Consider the following 20251-nt stretch of genomic DNA (forward strand, 5'->3'; position numbering starts at 1 on the left):
TTGTATCTCTAATTTGTAATTTTATTTTCTGTCTATGTGCTCTGCTATTGACTATCACCCTGCTAAAGGTTAGTTTCACTGTGCTGAGTGCTGAGGACTTGGTTATCCAATACGAGTTATTCATCAGTCTGAGCCTTCAGTGTTGACACATTTCTTCAGTTTCTGGATCTGCAGACGTCAATGTGCATTTTAGCACTTTTTCTTATTTTTAGAGGCATGTATACAGTATATAATAGTTTTCATCTTTTTGCTTTTTTGTTTGTGTTCTGGTGTTCATATCCTGATCTGATAGTGTCACTGTTATGTGACTAGTACGTGATGTTATAAGGGCTATTTTCTTTATATTCAGTTGAAGAACTCACCATTTTATCAGGTCTCTGTGAATGCATGTGGAAACAATGGAAAGTCTCAGCCAAAAGATGAAATGCTTTTTTTATTTTTCCAGTATGCTGTATCAGTGTTTACAGACAACTTGATGTTGATAGTTTAGCGACTTTGGTGTGTTCCTCTTTTGAGTTTTGATTAGACTTCTAATATAAAAAAATATATATATATATAAAAAATACATGCATAAACCAAAATTATGGCTAAAGCATTGCTAAGTAATTTGCTTCCTGAATCTTTGCTACTTCATTACAAATTTCCTATACTAAACAGTTCCTTTTGAGCCAAAGCAATCATGACAGTTAAGTCATTAACAGAAATCATTTTTGCTTTCAAGTCAACAAAGTTTCAACGTATATTAGTATTTTTCCAAATGGAAAAGAGCAATTGCACAAAGGCAGGGTGGAATAAAAGCTGGGAAACAAAAATTACAGGAGCACCCCAAATTGTAATCGTTAAACAGGTAGGGGTTTAGAAAGCCAGGGAAGTGAATCAGCAAAGCCAAAGTTAATAACCAAAGATCAAACATTAATTCCTCAAAGCCACAGTCCTGAAATGAACTTGTTTTGTTTTCTCCTAACTGTTGTTAGAATAGTTGTTTTTTTTAACAAAAAGAATCCAAATCTTGGCCAATGAGTAATGAGTTATTGGTTTTATAGATGGAGGGTGATGACATGTGTCATGTGACTTCTTCATCACTTGACCAGCAAGACGTGTGGCAATGGAAAGCTACTTGCCATGCAAGTATGGCACAAAATGGTGGTGATAAAGATGCAAGACCACAAAATGGCAGCAAGTTGACATCAATATCATAACAATAAAAATAATTGATCAAATAAATTCAAAGCAAAGGAAAACAAGTGATGACATCTACAGAGACCGGAGAAGGCCGTGCCCCTTTCTGTCAGGAACGAATAAAAGGGGGTATGCCTGGAGTCTCAGTCCAACTAAAGAAGGAACTCCCAAGCTGCCTGATGCCATGATCTGTTTTGTTCATGACGTGCTTTTTGTTTTGCTGTTATTTAGAGGATGGAATTGCTCTTTTTTTTTTTGTTTGCCAGCAACAATACTTCTGTTTAATTGACATTAAACTGGGTTGCCTGGCTCACTCCCCAATGATTAACTGGTAAACTATCCCTGGCATGACCAGGAATAAAATATATGGAGTATACCTACAGTATATACATACAGATGTTTGTACAAACATGCAATCGTGAAGTCATTTACTTGGTGCTTTAACACCTGGTTTAGTGCTGTCACATTACAGTGAAAAGAATGTCAATGACAAGCAAACTAAAAATTTAATTTAGCAAAAAACACTGTAGAAGAGCCCATGGAATCGAATAGCAGATGACTTGCGTCTTTATTGCAGAACACTAAAAATATTTTAAGATTTACTGAACTTGTAAAATACATCTGGCTTAGAAAATATACACAACTGATTTGCTTCACTGAGCCTGAGATTTTGGAAAAGCAAGGGACAAATTTAGAACAGATACTGTAAGTTAAGTTTCCTTATCAACATGTTTAAGAAAATATATTAAGCACAAAAGGCTCATATTGCTGCTTTCCTTGCTTCCAAGTATGACAACATTTGTTAACACTTCTGAACTTTAGATGACATTGGAAAGTCAGTGCTGTACAAAACTTGAACATTCAGATTATTTTTTTATTCATTCACCTACACGGCTATTTGTTTTGGTTAACATTGTTGAAAATACATTTGGATGTAATTTAAAATAAACATGTACAGGTGTCTGGGCAGACACACAAATTACAATATTTTGTGCCATATTTAGCTGGGTAAGGTCAGTAAGATTGCTTTTGCTCGCTCACACACATATTATAAAAATTATTTCCACACATTTTCAAGAAACTGACTTCAAAGCCTTATCAGGTTTCTTGACAAGTTGCATCTCATCAGCTTTCTTCAAGATCTCCTTGAAACTCTGGTGTGTTCAACAATTAACTGATAATTCATACAGACACATGACACCAGCTGTAATCTTCTTCTTCATTCGGCTGCCCCCCGTTAGGGGTTGCCACAGTGGATCATCTAAATAACTGTTGTCCGCATATTGATTTGGCAAAACATGACCAGCTGTAATAAAGAAAAACATAATATGGGTTAATATTTGTGAAAATCCACACAAAATTGTAAAGATCTATTTTTATTTAACTAGACTAAAATAAGAATGAATGTTGCAGTGGGTGCTGATGAACTTAAATGATTTTACCCCAGATAATAGTTGTATCCTTAGGCCAGATGCGGAACATTTGAATCACAAAAGCAAATTAAGTGGCAGTGCAAGTGAGCACACAGTGAAAGACAAAATTAAAGTGGAAAGAGAGCATAGCGTGATAGGATGGTGTCATTTATGATTTACTGCAACTGAGACGCTGACAGAGTACAAACATTCCTTTTGAAAAAGTGGATCACCCACGTTTTGAAGCTTATTTCAACAAGAAGAGGTGCAATTTCAGCACAGTGTAACTCTGCAAGAACTATTTGCCCCAGGGCTGCTTAAATCCTAAAACCAAACAACTTATCAAAATGTTTGGCTTAGTATCTTTTATTACTTTAAAACACACAGATACAAAAGACAGGCGGACTTATGAATTTTTAGGTTAATTAGGGTGCTTTAGGAATCATTCAAGCTGACACACTGAATCTGTATTCTGGGACTTGCTTCCAAACTGAACACATTAAACTTTATAACAGTATCCCTGGAAAGTGTTGCAGAGGAAAATAATTATCCCTCAAGTTGCAAATTTTTCATCACTCCATAAAAAAGTTATTTAAGGATGAAACATTTATCGTCCAGCTTTTTAGAACCGACAGGAATATTGACATTTCACCAAAACCAAAGAAGATACAATTTTGGCAAAGTCTAAATAAATTGAATATATGTCTACCTATAAATGGAAAGTAATGAAAGACTATAGCCCAGTTAGGCAGTGAATGCATTAGAAATGTAGGGCCGTAATGCCTCCACCTACAATGAGATAGATGAATGACTGCTATAGAAACAGATGCTAAGTCACTTATGATTTTTACTCCGACTGAGGGCTGGTGAGAAGGCGGTTACGGATGTGAGTTCGGGAGAAGACTAATCTAGCGAAGGGCATGGCACAAACCTTCTTTCAATATCTGGAAAGTCAGAACAGATGAATCCATGAAGTCTAAATGTGATTATCCAGCAAATATTACAAAGCACCTATTGCACAACACACCTTTACAAGGCATTTTACAAAGCACAATAATAAAGAATGCATTTAAAAGTATCAAGAACAATGGCAGATCATTAATAACAGTGAACTAATGCAAGAGCGATTGTATGAGCTAACAATTTTGAGAAGTCATAAACACTTCAGACGAGGCGATAGCTCCAGGAATAGCCAATTTAAAAGCGAGAGAGTAGAGATGTGATTTTAAGTGTGAAATAAGTATGTTACCAAACAGAACTCTAGGAGGAGTTTCAAAGAGTAAGCACCATAAAGCTACCTGGACATTCTCAGGGTGTTGGCTTTGCAAAAATGAGGGTGGCAGAGTCAGAGCATCACAGATGTCTAGCAAATCGGTATCTGCCAAGAAACAATGGCAGGTATCCTCTGTTCCTAAAAGTATAGCAGCTTTACAACCCATAAGACAAATTCTGAACACAATATAGTGTAGTGAAGCCAGCCAAAGGAGAATGTGGAGAATGGGTTCATTACACTTGGTCCGCCTAAGAACCTTTGAAGTAGCATCTTGAATTTGTTGTATTCTTTTGACATTTCCAGCAGGAAGACTGCTAAAAAAAATCATTGCAATAATCCAGCTAAGAGCCTACAGTAATGTTGCAAAAAGACCACCTGAGTGCTGCCAATATTTAACTTTCAAAGTAAATAGTGCAGTCATCCATAACCTAAAGATTGGTGAAAATGGATGATGGGAAAATCTTACAGGCTATGTCAAACTGGGATAAGGACTGAAGCTTTTAGAGATGAACTGAAGATCTCACAAAAGCTAATCACTTTTGTTGTTATTCAGGTGATGAAACTGGCAGATATCCATGCACTAATGCCATCAGGCAGGTGGTGAGCTTGTTTGTATTGATGTTCATCCAGAATGTAATTTCATACACAGCTGTGCATCTACATATGAAGGGAACATGAAGTTAGTGCTGACAAATCAAATATCCCAGGGGCAATTCATAAATGCTAAATACAACTTCACCAAGCACTTAGTCTAGGGTCACACAACTGGAAATTGCCAAGCTTAAGAGACAGCATCCATCCAATGATTAATGACCACATCAAAGAGTTGCAGAATAATATTGTTGTTGCTTTTTGCACCAGCACCTTTTATTCAGATGTCCCTTCTGGTATCGTCTTCATTCCTCTTTCCATCCTAATGAATTTTTGTAAAGCAATTCAAAATATAACATTCTAAAACTCACTCCAAGTCCAAATCAGGGTCACAGGGGGCTACAGCTTATCATAGCAGCATCAAAAACAAAGCAGAAACCTGCCCTGGACTGGCCACTGTCTTACTTGCGCATAAGCCCAAGTTTATGGCGAAATTCATTTTCATGTGTAAATAGTACAATTACATTTTTACTTGCATGTTGCCTTACAACACTCATGCACACACACACACACACACAAACTTCTGCATCTAATATAACACACAAGGCCAGAAGGAATACCCACACATAAGAAAAATGTGTAAACTCCATGGACTATGACTGCATTTGAAATAAGAATGCTGGATCTGTGAAGCACTACATTACATGCAAGCCTTGTTAAACCAGTACCTGCAGAAAGACCAATGTGTTTCTTCATCAGGAACGAGACCACATTGACCTTTTTAAATGGATGCAATTAAAGGAGACACGGGAAACTTTTGTACTTAGAGAACTGACTTCTCCATTTGTGGCCATTAGCAAGTCTTTGGAAAGTCTCTATAATCCCAGAGACAGCAGATCAATGCTTAACACCTGCATGTAACACAGCATTGCACCAATCCAAGACATTTTAATTTCATGTAGGCGTCCATCATAACCTTCTCTAAATGAGTTTTCCTCCAGATGGTATACTGTATATATTTTTTTTTAATTTCAGTTTCAGTTCATGGGACATATGTTGCTGAATTGACTAAAAAACAAAAACTCGCCTAACTTCACACCTCAGACAGGCTTATCAAATGCAACCTGGTTCTGTCTCTATTTAAGCGGTGAGTTGAATGGGGAATTGATGAATTGATGTGAATATTCCAGTGAATCCAATAAGAAAGTAATAAGCAGTAAAATCAAGAAGAGATTCCCAAGTCTTTCATATATTGAAGCACTATGGATTCATTTGTCTGTTTTTTCCTCTTAAACAACTTAAAGGAAAAACAGAATTATTCTAACCAACCATGCAGAATGCTTGGCCAAATACTGTACATGATGTTAAAGCTAGTCTTCAGAAATGTTTCTTAGATATCAGCTACCCTTGCGATTAGTTTTAGAAAGTGTTATCATTAATTAAAAAATGTCCAGGATGACATTGTTTTGTATCATATTTTATCCGGCTTAGTTCAGGGTCATTGATACTCGTGACGATCCTTGAAACATGAAGAAGAACACAGGAAGCAACCCTGGATCAGGTGCCATTTCATTGCAGACCACACTCATGCACACAACCATACTTATACAAGGTGAATTTCAGAGTTGCTAATTAATTTAACACATACTGTATATACTCGCGGATAAGTTGCTTTTACAGTAAAATTACTGGTATTTTATAAAGTCGTTTGTATAGGTTGAATGCGTAAATCTCATGCTATTGGTACAAGGGATTATGATATGCTAATGCCCACCTGAGAGAGTAACCATGGAGCACACTGCCTTTTTTTTCTGCTGCAATGCGCTGTATCAGTGAATGCTCCTAACCTCTCTCTCTCTCTATTGTGCCTACATGTCCACATGGTAATACTCAAACTATTCTGAAGCAACTTTTGAACTGTTTTGTGTTTTTTGTACCTTCATACACCTTTATCGTAAGAGAATCCCTTATCTAGGATGGAGCGCTCGATCAGAAGAAAATATGAAGCTGGTTTTAAATTAAATGTTGTTGAAGTAGCAAAAGAATTGGTAACTGCGCTGCTGCAACAAAATTCAATGCATCTGAGAAACTGGTGTGAGATTGGAGGAGGCAAGAAGATGAAAAAAAAAAAAATTATTATAAAATTATTATAAAATTAAGTGTCGCTTTTTGAATGGGTGTATAAGAGCCCAATACATGTCCCTCTGACATGTATTTCTGGGTCTGAAGAGATGGTTGGAGATACCCCTTCCTGTTTCAACAACAAAACAGAAACACACAGTGGTTAGTGGTTTCAAATATTGGCACTCCTTGTTGTGTTAGCATGTTTTCCTGTGCTCAGCTCAATAGGTACAAAATTCCTCTGTAGGCATCCTCAGCCAGACTTGCAGCTGTCAGCACCTAATGCCCGTGCTGTTAGGTCACCATTGCCTGTTTTGAATACAACATCTACCAAACGTTAAGGTGCCTTCCACCAGACTACACCATTAACCTCTTACAGCATTACAGACCTGCTCACCTTCTGTACTCCACTGCTGCTGGCAATCTTGTTGTGCCCCAAACTAATGTATGGTCTATGGGTGACCGAGACTTCACTCATGTTTACACCCAGAGTTGGCTGCACTAAAGTAATTTGATTTGCTACTCAATTCATTCTTTTAATAGGTGATTTAAAATACATTTGTTTAATAGGATATTTTACAAAACATTCTGACCATTTTTCCAACTCTCTCTGTCCCAGGGCTTCTGATAGTACATTATGTTTTCTGTATTTTTTCTAGCTTTTTTTATTTTGTTACTGTTAATTAATCTGAAGTAAACATGTGATGTGCCTTTTATTTGGTGATCAATGCTTCAATACTGGTTTGTATCTGTTGCTATTTACTGAGCTCTTCCTGTGTTTCTGCTCCTCTTGTGCCTTTTTGAATTTATATAAAGTGCTTTGATCATGAGAAAGGAACTCTACAAATATAATATATTTGTATTATTATTAAGAGTGTTTAGGCAGGCACTCTGCTTTCATTAACTGGACAGTCTGACTTTCAAACCCTTCTTATCTCCTTTTGATTTTGGTGATTTCAGCTTGTTTGACATTTTCTTCTACCTCAGTGCCATTTTTCTGTTACTGCTCTCTTTGCATATCAGCCATCTGCTTGACGTCTGACTGTTTCATGGTTACCTACTCTGATTATTGAACTTTTGAAAGCTTTAAACAGCACACTTTCTTGTCTAGAAAATGTTTATTCTTTGGTCTGGCCCTTGGCTTTTGTTTACAATTCCTGTGCCACACTGATCAGTTAAACTCTTTTACATTAACAAGAAATAGCTTAGTTATAGCTAATGCTTGTTAGATGAGCAATCAAACACATTTTAGCTGTGACATGTGTAATTAAATCAATTCAAGTTCTTTTGTAAATTGCTCTTTAATAGTATGCATTATAAAGAATGGTACATATTTAATAGAAACTGGAGAAATGTCCCTTACAATAAAAGGTGTCGTATTGGGTGTCTTTCTTTTCTGTTTTACTTACTGTATGATTAAAAATGTTCACAGTGTTTGATGTAAGGATATTTGTAAGGCATATAACATAACATATTATTTAGCATTCTTTTACTGTAAATTGTAAATTGATGCATGAATAGATTCATAACCAGTATTTCTAAATATTACAAAGGAGTGCAAAAGAATCAAATCACTTTCAAGATTTGCTGAAAGTGAAAACATTCATCTCCTACATTCACCTATATTTTTTCACAGTGGAAAGAAAAAAATAGCATTTAAAGTCATATCAGTTTTATAGTTAGTCTTTTGGTTTTAGAAACTTTTAGTCAGGCACTGATCCATAATAAACAGTATAAGGTGAAATCAAGTCACAATCCAAGTAAGTGTAAAGTCAATCAAAATGATTTACTTTTCATTTGTGCCCACTGGATCATTGATTTTCTCTTTTTTGTGAATGGTAAAGTTTAAGTACAACTTAAAGGCTCATCCCAGACTCACTCACAAAGAATTCAAGTGAACCTAAGAGAGTGGAATACTCCTCCATTGCTGACTAAACACTAAAACTTTGCTCAGGTACTGTGGAATGTATGAATTAACTACCGTATGGTATGGTATGAATTACATCTTGCCTGAAGAAGGGGCCTGAGTTGCTTTGAAAGCTTGCATATTGTAATCTTTTTAGTTAGCCAATAAAAGGTTTGCTTGGCTTCTCACTAAATAAGGAAAGAAATTTAGAGCAACACTGTGTCTTCAGCACAGCCAGTTACATTCTACTATGTAACGTATATGTTGCCATGCATGTACGTCAGAGGACCTCTGATCCCACTGGATGAGAGGTGGTGCTGTCGCTAACATTGTCTTCTCCTTCTCTCCCTGCTGCACAGAGAACCTGCCCAGTCAGGGCACTTAGCCACGCCCCTTTCTCATTACCCAGTTATAAGAACCCCGGCTCCATGGAAGGAGGCATCTTTAGTGACCTGAGCGACTCACCAGACGGAGCTCCTCTCAGACAGACCATGAATCTATGGCTAAAGCCAAACTCTTTCTGTTTAGTTAAAGCCTGAGGGTGGAAAGCCTACACCCCATGAGGCATTATTTTTGTTGGAACTTTCCATTAATTAAACAGGATTTCCCAATTGGCATCCCAACTTTTATTTTTCAATGCCAATGATATTGCACAAACTCACTATATACAGCATGTAAACCTGGTGTAGATGTTTAATTGATGCTGTTCAGCCTAACATTGGAATGGGCAGGAAGTATGGTATGATTGCTTGTGCTATTTCGTGGTGTTATAGACATCTCAGAAACAGCTTCTTTGTTTGCTTTTTATGGACCACAATCCCTAAGGATTAACAAGAAATAGCTTAGTTATAGCTAATGCTTGTTAGATAAGCAATCAAACACATTTTAGCTGTGACATGTGTAATTAAATCAATTCAAGTTCTTTTGTAAATTGCTCTTTAATAGTGTGCATTATAAAGATTGGTACATATTTAATAGAAACTGGAGAAATGTCCCTTACAATAAAAGGTGTCGTACTGGATGTCTTTCTTTTTTGTTTTACTTACTGTATGATTAAAAATGTTCACAGTGTTTGATGTAAGGATATTTGAATCTATGGCTAAAGCCAAACCCTTTCTGTTTAGTTAAAGCCTGAGGGTGGAAAGCCTACACCCCATGAGGCATTATTTTTGTTGGAACTTTCCATTAATTAAACAGGATTTCCCAATTGGCATCCCAACTTTTATTTTTCAAAGCCAATCATATTGCACAAACTCACTATATACAGCATGTAAACCTGGTGTAGATGTTTAATTGATGCTGTTCAGCCAAACATTGGAATGGGCAGGAAGTATGGTATGATTGCTTGTGCAGAAACAGCTTCTTTGTTTGCTTTTTCTGGACCACAATCCCTAAAATTTAAATACAATTGTGCAATAAGAAAACTTCTAGTATGTGGCAATTCTGTGGTCAAAGAACAACAGTGTTAATGAGATCTCGGAACAGATTTTCGATATTCATTCAACAGAAAAGCAACAAATATTTGAATAATGAGAAGAGCATCTCTGAAAAGTGCAACATTTTCTACCTTGAAGCAAATGGGATTCAGCAGCAGAAGACCATGACCGGTTCCACAATTGTCATGTAAGAACAAGAAGATTAGGCTTTAGTGGGCAGGCATTCAACAACACTGGACAACTGATGATGGACAAAATGTCCTCTGGTAACAAATCTGAAAATACAAATTAACAGCATGTACCCATGGATTCAACCTGCCTTGGTACAGGCTGGTTCAGGTAGTGTAACAATATACTGATTTTTTTTTGCACATATTACACATCTTAACACCAACTGACCATAATTTGAAGGCCAAGGCATATTGTCTCTAAGCTTTGTTGCTCATACATTGTCACTGCTTTAATGACCACTGCCTAACCTTTTTCTGACTGATACATTGAGCAGGGTAATATGCCATGAGAAAAATAACCCATCATCTTGGGATATCCCGAAAACATGACAGCTACTTTAGTTTATTCCAGTGGCCTGGACAGTCTTAAGTTCCCAGTCAAACAGAAGAGGTGGATTAAGAGGCTTGCAGCATGGAATTGGGGCAAAAAGATCTTCAGGAATTGAATGATGTTATTGAGTCTGTATAGACTAAAATATCAAAGGAATGTTTCTTTGTTAAATCAAAACCTTAAAGAATTCAGGCTGTTCTGGAGGTAAAAGTCATTCCCACATGGCACTATGCAGGTATATCTGAAAAATGTTTCACTGAGTGCATACAATCAAATTATAAATATGTGGGATGGTGTTTTATCTTGGTAGAGTAATATATATATTGCTCTACTGTCCCCTATTGTATTATTAATATGTAGCCTTAGAATACCTAATCTCACAGACTTACCACTGTTTATAACTAATCCCCACCTTCCCTTCTATATCTATAACCTCAGGCAATTAGATGTAGTAAAAAGACAAGCAGGAGTTAAGTTACACATAAAATAATGTATTACTGATAATATTCATAAATAATAACAAAATGCAAAGTACATTTGAATATTGGCAACCATACAACCTGATAAAATGGTGATGTGTAATTCAGGTGGCACACAGACTTGCAGTTACTTAAAATGTCTCTAGTTAAGGCATCATTGGTGCTCAGCTTTCAGCCACATGAGCTGTTGTCTTCATCATCACAGGTTAGCAAGAGAGATGCTTCTTTCATCATATGTTGGTGAGAGAGAGAATGTGGTTGAGCAAGCAAATTTATAGATGTTCTCTCCAATTCCTAGAACCAATAGGACATCATGGTACTTAAAGGCCTCTGAGACAAGCCAATTCCAAACAGCCATATCTCAGACCAATGGGAGAAATAGTACATTTAACACCTGCAACCCCCCCAAGACCATATGTTAAGCTAACCTGGCTTTGTGTGGGGGATCAAACTGGTTTAAGACACATCCCCAAATCCTGTCATAAAATTACAAAGAGACAGTCGTAAAAGGGTTGGGGGGCAAACATGAATACCTCTCACCACTTGGTTTGCCTAAATTATAAATAAAGACATACAAAACATTTATCAAGTTATATGCAAAATCCTACATCACAACACTCCACCCCGATGAATGTTTTGTACAATGTCTTTATACAATGTCTTTAAATTGTTTAAAGAGTCTGATGCATAACTTGTGCATTGATTGGCAGTATTTGCTCTCCCAGTGTTAAAAGTTGTCCGTGACCATTTGTCCATTACATATCTTCTTTATTTCAAAGACAATCTGAAGAACTTGGAAGCGCTCCTGATGACTTGTATCTGCTCCAGCTTGCTTCAACTGTTTCTTTAGCTTTCTGCAGTCTTCATATGTCATCAGATCTGGTGGTTCAAAATGAGACAAGTCCACACCTTCCACTAAACTAGCCCACTACAATTTAGTCTATTGTGTGAATTTTTAATCTGTACTTGTTCTCTGTCTAACTGCTAATTAGACCCCTGTCCCAAACTATCTGTTTAAGCATATGCAGCTGTACAATTAACATCAAAATTTGAAAGGTAACATGCCACAGGTGCCAGTACAACCACTTCTGCCCAAGTGACAGCACATGTGCCACTGCATAAACTGTTCACAAACCAACATTGTGGCCCCTCTGCACACATTTGGGGTTGACTTAGTTGCCTCTTGTGCTTTCCTACCCATGGTGCAACTCTTGACTGCCATCAGCCTTTACCAGTATAGGCTGGCATCACCACCATGAGACATCAAAGCTTTGCAACTCTCATCATTCCCCCCGTAGGCCACCCCTAGAGTTGTTTGCTCACCATATGCATACTCATTGTGCTAAACACCTCAGTTCAGAATTGGCCCACTGGTCCTGTGCCTGTACCATAGCCAACAATCTCAGCAGGGCTTCCATATTTTCCCAATTAGACTATACCTAAACATCGGAGCCCATATGTCTTGCAAATGTATCAGCTGCACCTGCTTTCCTGAAAAGTTCACCAATTTTCTTAGTATACATTTTCCTTAATAGTATTAATTATATTAATTATCCCACTTAATTAATTAATACCCAGAATGTATACTTTATGAGCACAAAAGTAATCCCCTTATTTTGGCATTCCTAACTGGTTTGTTCAGTTTCCACCCCTTGGAATATAAATTTGCTGCAGTAATGAACAAACCTTTCCTTTTAAACTATAGCTATTGTGACTAGCCTTATTATTGCATGACTTGTGGACTTGTTACTCACTTAAACCCCAGTAAGTGTCTTTTCCTGCTGTCTCTTCAGTTCTTCTTCATGTCTTTGTCTTTAGTCTTTGCTTTTGTCTTTGTGTCTTTTCCTCTTTCTTTTTTCATTCTGCTATGTAGGCAGGTCTGCAAAATGGAAGGTGACAAAGCAGTTTCTGTCCATCTCATTTTCTTGGTTGTCGACCTGGTGCCAAAACTCAAACTTTGCTTCCAGGCATTCATTGGAACAGCTTGGCACTAGTGCCACGCCACTCCAATGTGCCAATGGTAACCCGATCTCCTGCATGGATTTTACTCTGCTAATTGCCTTCACTATTTATTACCTGCACCAAACCAAAGTCCATAAAAACCTTACTATAGAAGTAGCACTATTGCAAAAGGCCAGAAAATTGAAACAGAAATAACTGTTTTCCCTTTCCTGTCTTCCTGCGCTACCCTTCTATTTTTTCATTGCCTGTGTGTCTTTCTTTTTATTGTATGGTAACTGCTACCTGAAAGTGTGGGCTGAAACCTCTCCCAAATCCAAGTTCTAAATCCAGCATTTCTGCTAAAACTGACCTGTGTTCTTTACTAAAGACCAGCTCACTTTTCTCCATTTTATTGCATGGAGATTCATAGGCTGTCTTTTTGAACAACTGGTCAGTCAGGTTTCGAATTACTGAACCTAAGTGTGTGTGCTTTTTAATTACTGCTGGCCCTAGCACAGCTGTTAGGACCCTCACACCCCTGTGCATTCCTGACTTGCTAGCTGAGCTTCCTGCTGCACCATCCCCCATCCTTTGTTCTTTGGCTTGTCCTGTTTCATTCAAACCAACTCCTAAACTGGTGCACTTTCTTTCCAACTCAGCCATTCTTGCACTAGCACATTCAGACCTTTCACACACAAGCACTTGAATTCCTTTCATTTCCATTGTTCCTTGTTTAAATTCCACACTTTCTTTACTCAGTACCAATATGCCAATATCCAGTTCATGCCCTCTAGTCAACAATTGCCATTCACACTCACCCCTTTTATCTGATCTCTTTGTCCTAAATCAAATTTCAATGCAGCACTGGTTACCTTTCCTAACAGTGGTGAAATATCTATCAGTGTAGCATGCTCTTTAAATACTGGACAGACCTCAGAATTACTTGGAGATTGTGGTGCAGTGGAGAATAAAGGAAGAAAACACCCTTGCTGTTTTCCTTCCTTTCATCTCTCTCCTTTTCCTCACACTCACATTCCCACTCTTTATCTGAGCACTCATCTGTCTCATGTAAGTCACCCACCCATGTTTTAGGGTTCCAGTCCGATCTGGTTACTATTGCCCTAACTTTCACCATGGGCGGTTTACATTTCTTTTTTCCACTTCTTTCACTGCTTTCTACTTTAGCAGTGGATGTTCTACATGCTAACACTTCACAATTATCACACCAACTGTTACATCTTTCAAAACTCTCACTCAACATTCCATAACTTTCACTTTCATTCACTTTGCTATTTTCTTCCTTATCATGATCTTCCTTATTACCAATAATACAAGCTAGTAAACCTCTTATAACAGCAGCTGTCTTCTTTAAACCTGATCTCTGTTTTCTTGCTTTTAATCCTTCCAGACCCCTTCCATTTTGTGGCACACTCAGCTCAGCTTCTGCTTTCTCTACCTGAACTACAGGTTTCCTAGCTTTAGCCTGCTTGCCTCTGCCACTCCACTGGAAGATGGCTGACTTTAAAATGAACTTAGGCATTTCTAAGTCTACAATTCTCTCTAATACAATTTGCCAAATTCGTTATGGGTTGGCCTACTTTTGCCCCTGTAAGCAAACATACACATACATACACAAAGATTCTAAACGAATAAGTACCGTATGAATGATGAATGCATGTCCCATCACTCCCTAGCACTTTAACCACTTAAATGCCGTATGAATGACGCATGCATCTTTCACCACTCCCTAGCACTTTAATTAGGGACTCACTACCACCAGTACTAACAAACATGCGGGTGTCCTTGTGACACACATGAAGTCTCTACACTTTGTTGGTTATATTCCATTCAGCAACCAAACAATGTTTTACTTCCACCGCATTTGTACACTGGGTGCCCTAAAATTCACATACATAAACAAACACATACATCAAAACAGTATTTGCAAACAGGGTGCAAAACTTGGTTACCCAAAATCCTGCCGACTACGCCAATTGTTTTATCTTGGTAGAGTAATATATATTGCTCTACTGTCCCTATTGTATTATTAATATGTAGCCTTAGAATACCTAATCTCACAGACTTACCACTGTATATAACTTATCCCCACCTTCCCTTCTATATCTATAACCTCAGGCAATTAGATGTAGTAAAAAGACAAGCAGGAGTTAAGTTACACATAAAATAATGTATTACTGATAATATTCATAAATAATAACAAAATGCAAAGTACATTTGAATATTGGCAACCATACAACCTGATAAAATGGTGATGTGTAATTCAGGTGGCACACAGACTTGCAGTTACTTAAAATGTCTCTAGTTAAGGCATCATTGGTGCTCAGCTTTCAGCCACATGTCTGTTCAATATGGCTGCTGAGCTGTGCTCTTCATTCTGTTGTCTTATCATCACAGGTTAGCAAGAGAGATGCTTCTTCATCATATGTTGGAGAGAGAGAGAATGTGGTTGAGCAAGCAATTTATAGATTTCTGTCCAATTCCTAGAACCAATAGGATATCATGGTACTTGAAGGCCTCTGAGACAAGCCAATTCCAAACAGCCATATCTCAGACCAATGGGAGCAATAGTACATTTAACACCTGCAACCCCCCCAAGACCATATGTTAAGCTAACCTGGCTTTGTGTGGGGGATCAAACTGGTTTAAGACACATCCCCCAAATCCTGTCATAAAATTACAAAGAGACGGTCGTAAAAAGGGTTGGGGGTTGTGCAAACACGAATACCTCTCACCACTTGGTTTGCCTGAATTATAAATAAAGACATACAAAACATTTATCAAGTTATATGCAAAATCCCACATCACAACAGGTGGCTAGGCTAACGATGGTGTGTCTCAAATGCTTTATGGCTTCTTTTTAGCTTTTCTTTTCTCTCTAATCAATTTTTGATTTATATTTTCCTTTTTGCCAGTGTGCAGTCTTACAATACATACCAACTAGTGCCTACGGGTTGATATACAATAATCATACCCATTACCACAGTGGGGAAACAATGCCTTTATATCACTATCACTTTTTTTTCTTTCATACTGGCTTAATTTAGTAAGGAATTTTCTTTTTTAGTCCAGTAAACTTGATTTGTAGTTCTAATGAGGGGTGTAGTATTCTTGGAATGTACAAAAAGTGAAATAGTCAAATACAATAAAATAATAGCAAATATACTTGGACATTTCTCTTCTCATTAACTTATTATATTATACTGTGCTCCCTAAAATTAAGGTTTGACAAAGTGGTATTTTTTATTTGTTGAGTTAGCAAAAAGAACCAAAACCCTATTCTTCATTAGCTAAATAACACCTTCAGAGTTGGCATTAAATGAGAAATGGTTTGAAATTCTGATTAACTTTCCTACAGCTGTAAATTTCTTTATGCTTTTTAATGCATGTTGCACTGAAAGTGTTTGTTAAGTAAATCATATTCCAGTGCTTTAGTGAACACCACTAAAGTACATTTTACGACAAGAGGTATACCTATAACGATATTAAAAGTATAAATTGAATTATAATTATTTGTTCTAGTTTTAAACTTCATTTCACTGCTAGCATGCATAATGCATTGCATCTGTAAATAATAATGTTGTACGTTGTATTATGAAAAGCCAACTACAAGTGGTTTAACTAGCACTGTTTATAGTGATTGCTTTAATTACAGTCACTTAATAAGAATGAAAACTCATTTGAAGTTTAAGTTTTATTTGTAAATCATAGAAGAATAAGGGCATGCATAATTTAATTGATGAAAGGGAAATAATATTCTTTAAGAAACTCAATTATTGCAATTAGTGAGAGCTGTCTCAGTATATTTTATAATAAAGTAAATATTTAACTTTAATACATTGCACATAGTGCATCCACTTTTTTAAAACGGCAAAACTATTATTGCAACAGTGGCACCAGCAAATGCAGCAGCAATAGCAACAACACAGCAGGCCCATTCAAGTAGAAAAAAATCATAGCATTATTTGGACCACTGACATATAAATGTCATTTATAGGTGCCCCCTATAAAAGGAAGCAACTGCACAGCCATGTTGTGTTCAGTCTTCTACTGACAACTGGGTAAGCAGTCCTTGCCAGGACAGCAAACCCATAAACAGTCATGAAAAAAAGCTTCATTTCATATGAGCCATACACACTAGCACTGTGCTTCACTTCACTGTCATAACAATAGCATCGTGAAACACCTAGGATGCTGCAAAATAAAAGCATCAGAATACATTAGTGCGTATCCTCTGCCTGGTCATCATGTTTCCAGTTCCGCCCTGGAGCAGACACATAAACTATCTAATTATCTGAGCCAAAGAAGAGCTTCTGTAGCTGGAAAGGCTAATGTCGTTGTTTACGGTTGGAGCAGTGCCATCACCGACTTGTAAATGTTTTAGACATCCATGTATAATAAGAAAATTAGAAAAATGTGATTTTGTGATGGCACAGTTTGCCTTCTGTATTTTGGCATTGTCAGTTTTTAGGCTGCGTCTTGGTAATATTCATCCATTCATTACGCATCATCCCTCACCACAGTCTGTATTTGCTTCCCCTCATCTGTGCTACAGTATTACTCAAAATCAAACACACCACTTTTATGTTGCTTTTACCTGAAATATTTTGCACATTAAAATCTTATTTTGTACAGCTAGCAATACGCTCTCTGTGTTAGCATAATGATTTACTTTCCATGGAGGATGTGTGTTATGACACATTTAGACAGTTGAAATGCTACATAAATTTAAGGCATGCCTCCTTAACTACGTGCATACAAAAATATGTTGCCAGCTTGTGGACATCTATATTCATCTTTATTCCTTCCTTTTCTAGGTTTTGTTCTTGCTTTGTTTGTTTCATTTGCTGATGATTTATGTATCGAATGTTAGGTCATGCTGATTGCATTGTGTGCTTCTGCTCCAAAACCTTTTTTTAACACTATGGACATATATGGTGATTTTCTAGTTTTACTTCATTGTAGAAGTGTCTTTTTGCTATTTTATTTCTTCCATCTGTACATAAACAAACTTGTGTATGCTGAGCAAGTAAATGCACAATCATACTGCCAAGTCGGCTAGGCAGACTGGCCAAGAACGCAGTATAAGCTGTTGGGAGTTTAATTCATATTATTTTAATTCATAATATAAAGAGGAACTTAAAAGAGGAATGCTCATAGTAAAAAGAGGAGTACAAATTAATTTCAGATGAAATGTCTTTTTTAAGCAGTCATAATGAAAAGCTGTAATCAAAGTCAAAACAATCAGAAACTTTAGAAGTACTCATAAACATATCATTTGGATCCTGTTAATGTTAATGATAATGTTGACAGATGCTTGAAAAAAGAGGTATGCTAAGATGTAATTCCCAAGAGACTTGGACATACAATAAAATTTAGCTGGGCTAGTAAAATATCCCCAATCTTTACATGTTTATTTAAATTCTTCATTTTAAAAAAATTAAAGCAAACATTCTACTCGATCTCTGATTTCAAGGAAACTCCTTGACGTAAGATTACTTCTATGAAAGATGCCAGCTCATCTAATATTTCAGGATAGAAATCATTAAATTTAGAGTGGAGGTAAAGTCAGCTGCACTAATTTAATGAAACTGTATGTATTCCATCAATGTCACAGGATGACAAACACTCCAATTCACAGAAGTAGTGACATGTGGATTATTGTTGGACATAAGCACAGGACAAGAACTGAACACTTTCAAGAGTTGTCAGTTCATAGGTTCAAGAACTTTTCAAGAAAACTATGGATTCCAACAACTAATTCTTTGTACAACACTTCAGAAGTCTCTACTTAAATATAAATATCTAGTAGAAGAGGGCTCACTTATTAGGGCAATACATACGTACTGTAGCTGTGGACCGTCAATATGGTTTGTCCATTTTGCTGCTTGGCTAGTGAACAGCAGACTTCATTAAGCAGGTAAATAAATTGCTTTGAGTTGTTGTCGATCCATCTAGGTCAATTGGGGTTGACAAGGTGTTATTGGTTGTGTCCCATTCTCATTCAAACAGGGTCTAACAACAAATTTTCCCTTGGTATAATACAGTCTAACCTATCTAAATCATATAATATATATATTTTTTTTTTTTGCTTTTAATATACCACTTTACTTTGCTAATTACTATCCATTTCCATACATGCAATATTGCTTTTCACATTTAATCATAGTTGATTCAGAGGAATACCTCCCCACCTTATCCTAACTAAACTATAAATGTACAAAGCCTTCCATACTGCTGTTGCTTACAATAACTTTGCAACTTGGCAAACCATCTGGCTCACAGGAGAATCACCAAGGTCATCAAGTGGGCCCCCTTCCCTCAACTGCTGTTTTATTAGATTTACGATCCATGACACTGAGAAGGTTTTAACCGTGCATGTACCATGTTACATGCACTATCCTCCTTTCTTGACAACAGAGGCCCAGCCAATTCTGTACATCTCCCTTAGTTTTAATTATACTAAAATAATCTAAAAAACTTATTATAGAATAATAACATAATAAAACCAATGAGTAAACTCACGTAAGAGCCTGTTCTGCCAACCTCAAAGGTAAACTCCTATCGGAGTCACACAAAACAGGCTTGTACTATGAGCTTGTCTCAGCAACCTCTAAGGTGAAGTCAGATTGGAGTCATGCTGGACTTGCTTGTATTATTTAAAACTGTCTAGCTACTACCTATTAAGTTAAAACCTATAATAAATACATCATAAAATCCTAAAACGTATGTTGCAAAATATGCATTCACCACATACCTTAAAAACCATAGCTAATTATTTGTATCTTAACATACTGTTAAATAACCATAACTACCTGCTGGGGTAGGGCCTCGTTTGAGATTCATAGTCTCAGATGCTGCAGTCATTAAGGCTGTGGCTACTTGAGGGGACTACTTAAAACTTTCACTAGTCTAGGCAATGTCCAATTCTCTTTCTAAGCCAGCTTGATGGCTAACATCTCTCAGTCACTGACATCATAATACTCCTCAGAAGGGGATAACTTCTTAGAAAAATAATCATATGGATATAAAGTATTCATATCAGAAAATGTTGTGATAAGATAATGTTCACTTCTACCTGAACATGTAGTGAAATATTTGGGTGACAGAGAATCAGGGCAGAAATAAACCTCTCTCTCAGAGCAGAAAATGTATTTTGAGGTTCCAGCATCCAAAACAAAAATGACCCCCTTCTTCTTGGTAAGATTTGTGATATGAGCAATTAATTCTCTGAAATTCCCTGTAAAAAAACATTTATAATAATTAGCAAAACTCACATATCTCTTGTTTTAGACAATCAGGTAGTTTCCAATATAAGATACCATAGACCTTCT

At 36.8% G+C, this 20251-nt stretch overlaps 1 long non-coding RNA gene across 1 annotated transcript in view; it reads right to left on the bottom strand.

The window, feature by feature from the left end:
* Positions 1 to 2455: 2455 nt before the first annotated feature.
* Positions 2456 to 20251, bottom strand: part of LOC120539397 — a 42429-nt gene continuing 24633 nt past the window's right edge. Inside the window, exons 2-3 of the long non-coding RNA XR_005635607.1 lie at positions 19996 to 20157; positions 2456 to 2485 (exon numbers count right to left, since the gene is read on the bottom strand). This is a non-coding gene — a long non-coding RNA (uncharacterized LOC120539397). The remainder of the gene's footprint in view (positions 2486 to 19995; positions 20158 to 20251) is intronic.

Source organism: Polypterus senegalus, chromosome 11 (assembly GCF_016835505.1).
Source record: "Polypterus senegalus isolate Bchr_013 chromosome 11, ASM1683550v1, whole genome shotgun sequence".
NCBI classification, from domain to species: domain Eukaryota; kingdom Metazoa; phylum Chordata; class Cladistia; order Polypteriformes; family Polypteridae; genus Polypterus; species Polypterus senegalus.